A 13,926-nucleotide genomic window follows, 5' to 3' on the forward strand; every position below is an offset into this window, starting at 1 on the left:
TGCATTTTTCTAAAATGACTGGACCTTTTACTTTGCTACATTTACTTTTGTATATTAGGAGAATTTCTCTGTGTGTGTTATACACATCCTATCTTAGAATTTCTGTCTGCAGTAATTGCACAGTATAGTACTGTGGTGCATTGGGAGCCTTGCAGAACACACTGTATTCAGGGAGTGATCTTTAACAGGTCATGTCTGCTCTTTTGGGCCTTTTACTCAGGGCTTGAGAAGCCCATACATTATTAATATAATCTGTAGTTTATCATATGTTAAGGAAACGGAAACTGTATGTGGATAGAGGACTAGAATGTACTGATCCTCATCAGGACACCAGTGGATATTAAGAACTCAACAGCCCATCCAACAGTTAACCTAAATAGGCACAGGGATGTGGTGTGCTGCTTTGTGCTGCATGTTTGGCTTGGCTTTCAGGATGCACTGTGCTGAACAGACTTGTTGGCTGCAGGATAAACTCACTAAGCTCACTACCAGAGGAGGCTGCAGGCAGCTTCCACTTGTGCAAGGAGCTGCAGCAAAATGTTCTCATGTGAATGTCCTTTTTGAATAGAGTTGGGTTTTTTTAAAGAAAAGGTATATAATAGCTAGAATGAACAAAAAGGAGGCATCCATGTCCACAGACAGAATCTGTGCCTCATATGTAGGTAAAAATCTATGTGGACTCCATCTGATGCTGCACAAATGGTGAGGTCCCCAGCATCTGAAGACAAAAAGGTTTTGTAATCTGAATTTCACTTACTCTCTCTGTTCTGTATTAAACTACCTATTTTATCAATCCTTTTGTTTTCAGGCCTTTCTCGTTGAGGCTGAGAAAGAGCCCTGCATTGTTTCTCTCTTACTTTACTCTCTTCTCCATTCCCATAGCAGACATAGTCAGGAAAAATTTTACTGTGTTATGTTTCCAGGCAAAGCAAGATGTCCTGGAATATTTCAGCTGGAATGTTGCTGCAGCTACAACTGCATTAGACAGAGAGGCCTTCTTGAGTGTGAGTCTCTTTAGACCTGATACTGACCTCAGAGTGACTACAAACATAAAGAAGGTGCCCTTAAATCGTTTCTTCTTTTTCTCCCTAGAAGAATTTCTTTACCTACAAGTAAAGAAATTGATGCAGTGAGGTAAAGATTTAAGAATATTATTTGGGAGTTTTATTTGGTTTTAAAACAGGGAACTTAGATCAGACTCTGTCCCATGGGGTTCACTTTCTCAGAATAATTTGTGGTGTCTTTTTGCTTAAAATATGACATGAATGTGAAAATGCCAAGATGTTCTTCACTTTGCTTTTCTGATACTTGTATATTTAAAATCTATAAATCCACCTCTTAATATTATTTTGCATCTACATGGGACTGATATCTATGTCTTCTTATGTAGATCTATTCTATGCAGTTTAAATATAAACAACACAGAGTCTAGAAGTAAAAATAAAGGAAAATTCGATTGCCTCTATATTCTATATCCTGTGTCTCTACAACCCTGGTAATACCATACCATGTCAAAGAAATTAGACTATCAATTCTAGAAGTGGAATGAGGATGTGGAAGAAAAGTAATCTAGCATGAATATGAAACAGGGCATATATTCCACTGTCATAGTTTTATGACTATGGCCTTGGAAGAGTGCTTTAATGGAGCCACTGTCTCAGACCAACCTACTTACATAAGGCAGAGACGAACATGAAAGAGGGAACTTTTTTTTTCTGTATATAAAATATGAAGTGTGCACTTTTTCAGAATTGCTTAGGATTTGTTCTCTTCTGAAAACCTTAATAGATTCAATGTTTAAATTCTAAATCTTGTCATTGTTAAATTTACTGGATTATTGAAATATTCAAAGGCAGTATTATAGAAGAAATTATGTGGAAAATGTGAAAAAGTCAATCAACTGGTTCCTTTCTCACTTCAATATACAGTAGTACAAAACCCATAGGTTTGTATTCTACAGGAAAAAAAAAAGCAGAAGCATATTTGTTTATTAGTTTGAGGAAGGTGAAGATGCTCTCCTGAATTATATTCTGCAATTTCAAATTTTGTAAACTAGCTGAATTACCTATGCTTTTGTTAAAAGTTTTTGTGAAAATGAGATTTTGCTATGTTTCCCTTAATATTTCTTCAGATATGTTCTCATAGGTGACTTCCATTTTCCATTTTTTTCTGTAATATCATGTGATTGTCAAATTGAAACTAACCTGCACAAAAATAAGAATACTAGTGATGACAATAATAAAAAAGTAATCTATGGAGGTAATCAATATCAGTGTAAATTGAGGGAAGGCCACTCGACCCTTAGACACTACAAATGTCTCCTCTTGTTTCAGTTGCTTATATTTTTATATGTTGTCAATTAACTTTGGGTAATATTGTTTCCTGTTTTTTAGAGCAATTAAAACATTACATAGCCACATGATATACAGTTTCAAAGTATATTGTTACATTTTTACAGCTACTATTCATCCAGACAAAAAACTCCAGGATAAGTGTCTTCTGAGATTATGGACATTACTGGCTAATTGTAAAGTAGTCACTGTTTAATGATCAACACAAACTTATCTCCTTGTTTATGTCATCAAAACTTATCTTGTGGGTGTCTCAAATGGCTGCTGGCTTCTAAGACTATAATAAATTCTAATTTTCTCTGTTTTCAATAAAATCATTGCTTTTCCTCGTTTATTATCCTGTACTTTCTGGAATTTTATTATTCTGTCTTCTTCTAGTTCTCTTTTTTATCTGTATATCAATTATTTACGTCTTCTTTCATTCTGTAAGTCCTCCCTGTATGAGTCCACTTGCTTATATGGATTTAAACTCCACTTCTAACCAAATTAATCTTAAATTTATTAATCTTTCATATTCCTCATGTCCAATTTCATATTTTATTGGTCTTCAGTATCTCTCTCTCACTCCCGGAAAGCCAACATGGTGAAAACAGGTCTAATTTTTTTCCGGAAACTCTATTGACTACTTTTGTTCTTTTCTGTGATGCTTAATCATTCTTGTCTTTAAAATACAAAACAGTGAGGATATTGTCTTGTATTTTCCTTTCCTCACTGCAGACAGGCAATAAGCAAAACCTATTGCACCCTTCTAAAATCTCCTTCTTTTTTTTGCCCTGCTAACAAATTGTAGATCTATGGACTTTAGTTTTGATCCTTTAGATACTTATCTCAATAATATTAATGATATACTCATCAAGTCTACAGGCAATTATGTTAATGGAGCTCTTTTTTATTTTTCCTTATCATTTTGATTGTGTGGGTTTGTTGCTTTGTTTGTTGAGGTTTTTCATTTGGTTGGTGTTTTTTTAAGTTATAGCACTGTTTTTCCTAATTCCTTGTGGCTCACATTTAATATTCTTGCAAGCTCCTGAATGCAGACATAGCACAAAGTATGATAACTTTTCTTGGTCCCATTCTGTTATCCTTTTCTGTTTATAACCTTCTCTTCAAATGCTGATAGTATCAGTCATACTTGGTTCTTTAAAATCTGCCAAAGGAAGAATTCTTCTGTGTACTACAAAAAATTTTATTGGTCTGTGAAGCTCAAAAGCTGTTCCAGGTGTTCCTGCACCGTCTGTTCTACCTGCTTTTCACATGTCTTCAGTAGCTTTCCTTTAATGTTCCTGAATAACATATCTTCAGTTTCACTTATGAGAGAAAAATATATATTAGTACAAGCACATATACTTGTGCATCATCAAGACTTGTCAGCAAGGTTAGATGAGCTGATTTGTATAATGTGATCTTTTTTTTAATGCATAACTGTTTATATTCTTGCCACTTTCTTCTGTAATTTTCACTTGTGACATTCCACTGTGTTTAAATTTAACTAGAATATTCTCTATGAACAGGCAAACCCAAAAATTGTTTTAACTTAATTTATGAGCATCTTGCGAAAATATAAAGTAAACAAGCATTTTGATTGCCTTTCAGAAACATGCTTACTTCTGTAATTCAAAGTATTCCTAGGAAGGTCAATATTTATTGATGAATATATTAGACACAGTTTATTACTACCTGGCGTGCTTAACTGGAATGCCAGTGGATAACATTGGTTGGCTTGACAGCTTGCTGTGGAAAAGGACATAGTAGCAAACAGATTAATCCAGAGTAGCTGTGAGATGAAGCATAAGGGAAAATTTATCCTCTTAATCTTATGCATGAAAGTACTGGATGGATTGATCCTCATGGCTGAAGAGAGTGAAATCTTCAACACCTCCAGCTGTTGTACAGACATATCATTGGCCATCAGTATACATAATAACCATCTGCTTAGATGACATTATTCCTGCACACAAGGTGATATTGGCTACAAATGCCAGTTCTGTTATTTGGCAGCCTTCAACTCTAGAAGAGCCTTTTTTTCAATGTTGGGAAGAGTATCACTTTAAACCCCAAACTTCATCACATCAGTCACACCTGTTCATATAAGTATGCCAAAAATTCAGTATGAAAGAACTCCTAATAAACATTTTTGCAACCAAAACACACAGGATGTAAAAATGTGTAATAAGTTATGTTAAATAATCACTTAGAGTTTGTTTACAAAAAACAACAAAACAAACAAACAAAACCAAACAAAAAAAACAAACAAAAGACCCCCCAAAACAAAAAAGCCACAAACCTTCTTGGAATTAAAGGATGCCAGAAGATCATGTTAAACAAAATGGAGACAGGCTCATAAACTATAGAATGGGATGTGATTTATGCTTACCTTCTAACATAGGAGCAAGAGCAAAAATGAAGAACCCTGACTGTTTCCATTTGTCTTCACAGAATAATAAAAAAGTGATAAAGACACATTTATCCTGAACAGATTTGATTCTGTGGCCATGCCTTTATTATTTTCTGAGATTATTCTAATACTGTCTGAAAAAAAATTTTTAGATTATTTTGTGAAGTACATTGTGGAAAAGCAGTTTTAAAAGCCTTAAAAATCTATGTAGAGTAGAAGGAACCACTCAGATCAACATTTTTTTTTCAGCAGTTAAGCATCCCAAATTTCTCAAAGAGCTTGCTTTCTGTTTTAGAGGAACTAGATCATCTGAAGAAACAACTCTTCAACTGAGTATTACAGCAAGTAGATATATTTTCGTATTTATTGAAGTCCTAAGATTTATATTCCTTCAACTGACTAGCTTTATTCTTTGCTATACATGTCTAGGTTAATAGAGTAGAAAATCGGAAATACAAATTTCATGTATCCTGTATTAATTTTAAATACATGTTTATTGCCATGAAAATTGCAACCTTCTAGCTTTATTGGAAGTTCAGATCTGCTGAGTCCATGTCTTTGGATTTCAGGATTTTAGTGTTCAAATGAAAGATTTCACTAATAATTGATAGTTCTTTGAAATGCAGGAAAAGATTTCATTGTTGACACAAGTTAGGCTCATTTTTCCTTCTCACTGATGTTTTTGCACATTTTACATGGAAGTGTTTTTTCCTATGCTAGTGCAAGAGCCTGTGCTGTTGGGACAGGAGCTCTGAAAGTCTGTAAGCAGACAGAATGTAATTGTAGCCTTGAAGAAGAGGATGGGTTGTTACAAATCTGTGAATGACCATGTGTGTTGCAGCAGCTTGGAATCTGTAACTGCAGTGAACTCTGCCTACAAGGTGGTGGCACTCATTTTGTGCTGGGCTCTGACAACAACCATTTATGCTGGCACAAGACACTGTAGCATAGACCCTTATGGGTCTCATCCTGGGCATGTGCCTCCCACATTCCCCATGCAGTCATTCTTGTTTTCTTAGTTGCTGCTGCATATGCTCAGGGAGTTGCTATCCCTATTTTCCCTTTAAAAGGATGTTTGGAGGGAAAATTAATCTTAGAAGAGGTCAGAAAACTCTTCTAGCATGTAATTGCTTTAAGCACTTCGTCTCACCAGTCATTGTTATTGCACGTTTCTCGCCCTATTTTAACTTTGTCTCCAGTTTATTGAGGTAGGAGTAAAATGTTGATGCTTACCTGTCTATGAAAGCTATCTGTACCTTGCTTAGCAAATCGATAGCAGTTAACCTAGACCTTCAGATATTATCAACCTCCACCTAGCAAAAGTAAGGAGATACGGGAGGGGGGGAGGAATACTTCCCTTTTACTGCTGTTTGTACTGCTGAGTTGCCTAGAATAGTAGAAAGCTTGATGTCAGACTACCTTAACACTTGGATTTTCCTTGCTTTTTGCCAAAGACATTGATACAAATTGAATTCAAACAACATTAACTTTAAGTTAATGCCTTTGCTGTTGTGTGTATGGGAATGTGAAAATATTTACTGATGTTTGTTGCCAGAATTTGCAATGCAGATTGCAGACAGTTTACTTTCTAACATTCATTATTTGCTATGCAGCTTTTTCTTCTTGTTTTTTAAAAAAATAAGGTTGGTATCTTTAGGATTGAGTCTGTTGCAGTCTTGGAAACAAAATAACTATTAAGCACTACTGTTAGGCTTTCCACTGGGTTTATTAGGAGAAAAGGAAATGCACAGAAAATGCAATGCAGCAACCTTGCATCAAGTGTATTGGATCTCAAGATGCAATGTTTCTTTGAGCCAGAAGCTCTGTCTTTTTGTTGTTATTGTTTTTATTCCATTATAAAATATAAGTATACCCTTACAAGATATCGATGTAAGAAGGAAATACTCTCACTCTAGTAAAAACATTGAAGGTTTTTCAGAGCGAAGTAGAAGCAAGTTGATGGCAATGAAGGTGTTCATTATGCTTTAACAGCACTTTCAATAGTTCCAGCAGCATTCAGAAGTCTGTATGAATGCACTTTCTTGCTCTTCCTTCTTTTCCTCCTCCCTGCCCCATAACTCCGAGGATTGTGAAGGAGAAATTAAAACCATTAGTGTCACAAGTAAGCAGAAACAAACTGTGCTGTTTCCTCTGGTAGCTGCGAATATGTTGTCTAAAGGTTCTTTAAATTTATGCTGTAAAACTGGGTTCACTGGTACCTGACTGGAAGCAATGAGAGCAATCCAGTGTCTTTTGAAAATTCAGGCAAAAGTTTTGCCTGAAGTTTTTGCAGGTAATGCAGTTTATGTGAGATTGGATAATTCATTTGGTTTTTGTTGTTGGTTTTGTTTGGCTTGTTTTGGTTTTGGTGGGGTTTTTTAATTTTGTTTTGAGGGTGTTTTTTTTTCTTAATTTAAACTGTTAACATCTTTTATACATTTAAAGTGTTGGTTCATATGAAGAAGAAAGATTGCAAACTGAGATACTCTTTGCAGAATTTTATTATTTTTTTTTTAATTACTAAAACCAAATAGAATTTTAGAAATTACTCTCTTTCATGAAAAGCACTGACCTACATCTGTCCAACAGAGGTGACCTTAGGGACCTGTCACTGCCATGGTGTTATTTCTCAGTGTTGAACAGAATCTTTGTTATAGAACATACTGGGTTTTCAATAAAGAAAGGAAATCCTCTTTCATAACAAGAATAATTAATTATAAACCACCTATAAATGGAGAAGCTTTCTATAATAACTGTCCTAAATTATCTTAGGTAGCCCAGAGGTTCAGAAATTATGTGGATGCTTTCACATTGCTTTTGTTACTGACTGACATAGAATACTTATAAACTGCCTCCTGTGGCAAGACAGTTGAGGTCAAAGCAAGCTGAAGTATTTATATAGGACACAAAAAATTAAAAAAATTTCAGAATCATAAGTCAGTGTACAAAATTAAACGTAGTCATACTCTGTTAAAATCCTAAATTAAGTATCTGTTACAGAGTTATGATATGTGTATATATATATATACATACACATAGTATGCCAAAATCTTCTTCTTTGTGAGGTGGTGCAGAAAGTCTTTAGTCTTTTTTGCCTGATTCAAGCTGCAGGAACAAGATTCATGTAGCAGAGTCTTCCTGCTTACACAATACCTTTAAAATGTGTTCCAGGAATCTATGCATATATTCATTGCTGACCTCACCATGATGCTAGGAAGCAGCCATTTTGCATGAATTACACTGAGACCTTTCATGAAAGACATCTTCAAGATATATGCTCTTCACAATTGCAACTGAAGCAAATTGACATCAGGAGATAAGTCATTCAGTGAGTAAATTGTCAGCTTGTGATCGCCATCCCTCTGTGGAAATTAAGTATGAAGTACCTATTGTGTGGTTCCAAAAGAGTGCTCAATGTTTCTAAGCATCCAGACCTATTAATGTAATCTTTTGTATAAATTTGCACATCATATGGAGAAAAACCCCCTAGGTACATATCCTTTTTTTGCTCAACTGCAAATGAAACAAAAAATTGTTACATGGATGAAAGTAATAATTTATAAACAAAAAGCAAATACTTCTTATCCAAAATTGTGTATTTTTCAAGTTAATAACTACTTACAATTGTACATATATTTAAGCAATTAAATTATTTTTTGGTTGCATTTGTGGAAATAATGACAATGTATGCTATTATAGTGAAGCATTGAAAGGAACTAAGGAAGCCAAACTGAGACTTTCTAAAAAGTCTTTTTTTCTAAAAGAGATGTTTTTATATGAACAACTTTTAAATGTTTGGGTTTATTTTGGGGTGGGTTTTTTGTTTTGGTTTGGTTTTGTTGTTTTTTTTTTCTTTTAAGGAACACTAAGAAAGAGCACAAACACTAATACCTATCTGCTAATTAAGCTTAGCTGATTGCTGCAGCTCAAGGAAAGAATAACTTACATTTTTATCAGGAAAAAAAAAGTAAAATACAGTTTACTTTTAATATGGACTTCCATTTAGGATACTTAGAAAGAACGTTTAAATAAAAAATTCAAATTCTCAAATAGATGTAGTTTTGTCTACCAACCATGAATCATGGGAACTACTATGACTCATAATTCCGAGTCTTGTGAGACCCAAATATATTATACTTAAAAAAATATTAATATTTTAATTCTCCTTTTTAATTTTAAAATATTCTAAGATGATGAAGACATTCAAGTTTATTCATGTCTTCAAGTCTAGTCATTATTGCTGTTAGGACTCTGCTTCTAGGGCAAAGAATGGAGAGTAATCAGGAGTAAGGTTTTTAAGCCAAGGGAACATATTTTCTCTCTGGTGCTTCAGCTTTCAGTATTCACCCGAGTTTTTAAATCCTGAAGATAGACTTCCACTTACATTCAGGTGGTAATGGCATGAAAAAGAACTTATACTTCAAATTAAATGGCTAAAGTTTTGAGACAGCCTGGAGCCACCTCCAGTTTTGGTGTGAAATAAACAAAAGGCACAAATAAATAACCGGAAGTAAAAAAAATACAAGTTGTCTGATTGATTTGGAAGTCATTTACTTAGATTCTCACCTTAAAATAAGGCAGTCTCAACAGTTTCAGTTCATGTTTTCCTTCCTTAAAAATAAAAAGGGAGAAATGGTTTGTTTGGTTGCTTGTTTTTTTTAAATACTTGATGTCTTTCCTGACACCCAGTCCTACTAGAATAAAAACTTCAGTCTGCTGCTCAGATTCAGTTAAGCATATTCTGCCATGGACCTCACAGGACACAGTCTTGTGTTCAGACCTGTTTCAGTAACTCCTTTCTTGAGCTCAGCTACTAGTATGGAGACTGGTACAGTCTTGAAATAAACAACCATGCAATGTATGAAAACACACATTTCAGGTCTCCAGTGCAGAATTAATCCTTTGGATAGTCATCAACATTTTTTATGTGATTTAGAATAATCATCCAAAATATATTTATTAAATACATTAATTGACAGGTTATTAATGTTAATCTTCTTCCTGGGTACACTGATTCTTCCCACAGAGAACTACAAATGGGCAGAGATAGAACCACTCATCAAAGTGATCAATTATCTCTTTTCACTAGTTGAGCAACTCAGGAAGGCTGCAGCAACTGCGAAAACTGAGAAAAAAAATCAATTAGAGACAGTCTTGAATGAAACTTGAATGAATTTTTTTCTTTAGCTTTACTTACTAGAGCTACAATGGAAAACACAAGCTGTTATTGTTATAGGAAATAACACCCCCTCTCCTTTTTGTTTTTTTGGGGTTTTTTTTTGTTTGTTTGTTTGCTTGTTTTTTTTTTTTTCATTTTTCCTTTTTTTTCTTTTTCTAAATATGAGGAAACTGAAAAGAGAAAAAAAAAACCCAACCAAACCAAAAAAGCCCAACACCAAAACCAAAACCCAAAAGAAAACAACAAAAAAAATCCACTCAAAACCCTTATCCCTCTTTCTTTCTCAGTTAAAAAAAAAAAAAAGGAAAAGAATACTTTTACAGGAAATATGTTCTGCAGAAACAAAAAAAACTTTGAACAAAGGGAAAATAAAGAGGCAAAGAAAATAGTACAGAAAAAATTGAAGAAAACAAAACAAGAAAAAAACTCCTTGTGGCAAGGTTAGCTGGTCTTTGGAGTTGCCTGTAATGGGAAACATCATTAAAGCAGAATTCTTTAAGAATCTTCTGGTAGAGATGAAAGCTCTGGAAGAGCTCATACTTAATTTCGAGTTCCCACAGAAAAATATTGTGAATGCATGTACATGTATAAATATTTTTTTTTATTTGGTTTTATGAGAAATATACTTTAAAATACATTAGATAATGAGAATAACAGAATGAAATTTATAGAGTTCTTCACTGTTTTTTTAAACCAAAGATTCTGGTTTAGCACCTGTGGCTGCTTATTCTGAGTCATACATACCGATGTCTTTCAAACTCCCTTTCTGGACCTTCCAATTGATACACGGGTAACCAATGTACAGGGGGGTAATACAGAGAAATTGTACAAGGGAGTTAAAGGAATTCCTTTGCTTAAACAAAAGTATTGTCTGTCCTAAGTACCTGCCATTGCCATCTTGCCAAGGCATTGATTACTGCTGGAGGGGGAGAAACAGATGCTAATTCTACTGACAAAAGCAGATGAAAGGTCCTGCTGATAGGCGGCAGGAGAGGCAGACTGGGTGACCAAGCCTTAAGACCATGACAAAAGCACAGGTGTTGGGTCCTACTGATAAGCGGCAGGAGAAGCAGACTGGGCGCCGACTAACCCTAAATCCATGTCTGAAGATTAAAAGGTGTAAAGGTTAAGAAGAGGAAGACTCATTTACTTCATCTTGAAGACCCCTGCCCACAGGAGGAAGACTCATTTACTTCATCCTGAGACCCCTGCCCATGACCAGAAGGGGCACTGCGCAAGTGCAAAGGACCTTCCGGCTCATTATAATACGAAGCGGGGATAGATAATAAATATGTATAGGCGGATTGAGCAACCTCATGTCTATGTATACCTTAAGAGAATAAGTGTAAAGGGAGAACAACCCTGAGGTGTGCATGCTTTGCAGGAGCTATCCCCATGCACCTCAGCGCTGAATAAAAGCATACCTACTTTACAACTTTAACTAGTTGTGGAGTCTATCCGCGCATCACAATAACTGAATGAAAAGTAAAAATAAAAGTCATGGGAGGGTTTAAGAAGCAGATTTTTTCAAATTATTATTGTTGTGTTAAGGCATTTCTCATTCTGAATTGTTTTCTTTTGCTTGTTTGTAAAAATTTTACATTAACTTACTGATCTACTGACTCAGAGTTTGTCTATTAGAAGCCTGTTAAGCCACATAAAGATTCAGGATAAATACGTGCTTGAAACCACCTATGTATTTAAATTGAAAAGAGACAACTATGCTTTATTTATTTATTTCTTTGCTATTCCAGCTCTTTGATATAGAATTAAGATGAGTCAAAATCTCTTGTAACAGTGCTCTGTAGGACTTTCATTTTAGTCTATCCTACGCATACACAGATCATGTTTCATTATAAATGGAACAAAGCCAAGACCTGTGTAGAAAGCTGACTTTCAGCAGCATTGTAAATCAGGCACAGATTCCTATCTGACATTTTAATATAAGGAAAAAAAGACTCATAACACATATATTTTTCCAAGTTACATCCCGCACCTTTCAAAACCTCAGTCCTTGACTGTGTATATAGCATTGAGATTGCCAAGATTATGATTGCAGCTCTTATGCCTAAAGCAAGTAAAATCCTCTGCCATATCTCACATCACACTCTGCCCCCCTTTTTTCCTCTTCCCACATCTTGCTATGGGTTTATACACTTATCTAAAATTAGGAAATCTACTTCATTTCACCTCTGGCATGTCATGTAAGTATCAACTTTCAGTAAAAGAAGTTAATGCATGTCTAGTAAGAAAATCCTTGTGTTGAGAATGAGTGTGTAAGTACTAGAAATGTGATGACTCTAAAAGTCTTTCTTGATTTTCTCTTTAAAGGGTAAGTGATGTGGTTGATAGACACACTCTGCCTCACTACGCCTGTTTGGGTTTTTTTGTATATTGTAATGAAGTGTAATTTTATAATTTCTTATTCATTTAAAACACTTTTCTTTTTAGATCAGCATTGTATTCCTTGTCATTTCAATCTAAAGGATTATTTCTTAAAACCAGGGCAAAGTAAGGGCTTCCACAGTGTAATGTAGTATTAGATACCGTGTTAGGATTCAAGTACATTTCTGTATGTATAATGAATAATCCAAACTTAACAGCTGAGTTGTAAGAAGGTAGTCACTTCATGAACTCAGGGTGATTCTGCATAATTTCCTTGACAGCAAAGGACAAATGGTTTTGTTTATTATTAATGGATGCAACTGTTTTAATGTTTACTGATAAGATTAAGAGGTTAATTTGGTGACATGTGAAAGAAAAGCATAGAGTAAACTGAGTATAAAAATATTTCTATACTGTGAACTGACTCTTAAAGCCATATATCAGAAAGTAGGCATTTGTTTCTGTACCAGATTAGCATGGAACCTTATTATACATATATTTCAGTTTAATTGGCAACCGGACAATGAAGATAGGGAGTGCTTTTCTGGAAACTGTTGGTAGTCTCATATCAAAATGACCTTCAGTCTCAGACAGAGGTTTGGCAAATATGATGTGAATTTATTATGGTCTTCAGCATTTATTCAAAGAGGCACACTGAAGAACAAAGTCAAAAGTAATAATGCTATCCATCATCCCCACACAGGCAAAGAAAAAAACAAACAGCCTAATTCTGTAACTTTTATTTCATTACTGCTCTGCAAATTCATTGATTTGAAGCATATTTTAAAATAACCACATGATTCTGAAATAATAAGCAGGAGCCAAACTACTCATATTCCAGTATCGGGTTTTTAATTCTTACTAGAATTAGAAAAACAAACAAGAGTCTGGAAAAAAGACTGCCCCTCCCCCCCCCCCCCAAAAATGCCTCTTCAAGAACCCCATGTGTACTCCTCACTAATTAGGAAACTAATTCCTGTATGTATACTTGCCTCTTTTTTTTTTAACAATTTTATGTATTATTTTGTACCTGCATTCTGCAAATAATTGCACTTTGTTTCACACAAGCTGGGCTATAGAGTTAAATTGAAATTCCTGTGTAACTGTATGCTTTCTAAGAAACCAACATGAAAGCTGGGGGAATAAATACAAGTTGGTTTCTTCCTAACTGTGAAAATTGATTCATGTTTACCATTTGCTGTTCTCATTGTAAGCTTTGTCATGAAAACAAGTCCTGGAATTGGAATGTTGGTTTTCTTGATGTAGTTTTCGTTACAGAATCATAAAACTTCACATGCTTACATCTTCTCTAGGGCTCATTCTGTCTGTTTTCCTCAACTGAGTGTGCTTATCTCAAAGCTATTGAGCCTTTTCCAAACTTCCGTTCACACCTCTTCTTTTCCAGTGGTTTCTTTTGACCAAGTCCTTACTGGCTCCCTGCTGATTACTACTTAATAAGCAGATCTTATGAAGATTTTGAAAGGAAAGAAAGCTCTGAAATACCTAATTGCCTATGCATGTGTTCTCATTTTAAGGGAGCTATAGAAGATAGCATAATTTCCTTATGTTATGTATGTTACTGTACATAGTAACATTATTTCTTACTTGAAATTGGT

The sequence above is a fragment of the Melopsittacus undulatus genome, chromosome 2 (genome assembly GCF_012275295.1).
Source record: "Melopsittacus undulatus isolate bMelUnd1 chromosome 2, bMelUnd1.mat.Z, whole genome shotgun sequence".
Lineage (NCBI taxonomy): Eukaryota > Metazoa > Chordata > Aves > Psittaciformes > Psittaculidae > Melopsittacus > Melopsittacus undulatus.